Source organism: Stegastes partitus, unplaced genomic scaffold (assembly GCF_000690725.1).
Source record: "Stegastes partitus isolate 25-593 unplaced genomic scaffold, Stegastes_partitus-1.0.2 Scaffold895, whole genome shotgun sequence".
NCBI lineage: Eukaryota > Metazoa > Chordata > Actinopteri > Pomacentridae > Stegastes > Stegastes partitus.
The window spans coordinates 375805-376486 of NW_007578626.1; positions in this window are offsets into that span (position 1 = coordinate 375805).

Sequence of the window (682 nt, forward strand, 5' to 3'; positions counted from 1 at the left end):
GAAGTCACGTCGTCGGTTTGTTGTTTTTATTCAGTTTTCTTCCAAACAAAGAGCAAAAACAGGAATCAGCAGAAAACCAGAACCAGACCGACTGGTTGGTTTCTCATCGTTTAAAATCACCTGAAACGTGTTTCTGCTTTTGGTTTTAAAACAAAAAACTTCCTCCGAATCGTACAAACTGAATGTCGAGTTGGATTTCTGGTCAGTTCAGTGAGTTTCACAGCAACTGAATTCAGCTTCAAATATAAATGATTCAGATTCCAGTGGCACATGTTTCTGTCTAAAGCAAGTGAACATGTAGCAGATCCCAAAACTACGACGATGAGCCTGTAAATGTGCAGAATGTGGAGAACCGACTTCACAGAAGCCTTCAGAGTTAAATGGTGAAGACACTTTCCGACACCTTTACACCTTCTGCAGGTGGAAACTCAGACGCTGGTTAAAAATAACCTCAAAATTAAATTCTGACGCCTGCTTATCTTCCAACACGGACAGATCTGTCGGTTCTGATCCACTCTGACAGATTTCATTAGTGACCAGCTGTTTCAGGCAGATCTGCTGTTTAAAGACCTTTCCTCATGGGGCGCCCCTACAGCTCACCGAGCTGAGCGCCGACCCATGAACAGGGCTGTAGATAGCTTTCGGTAGCTGTAGTTAGCTATGGTTAGCTATGGTTAGCTGT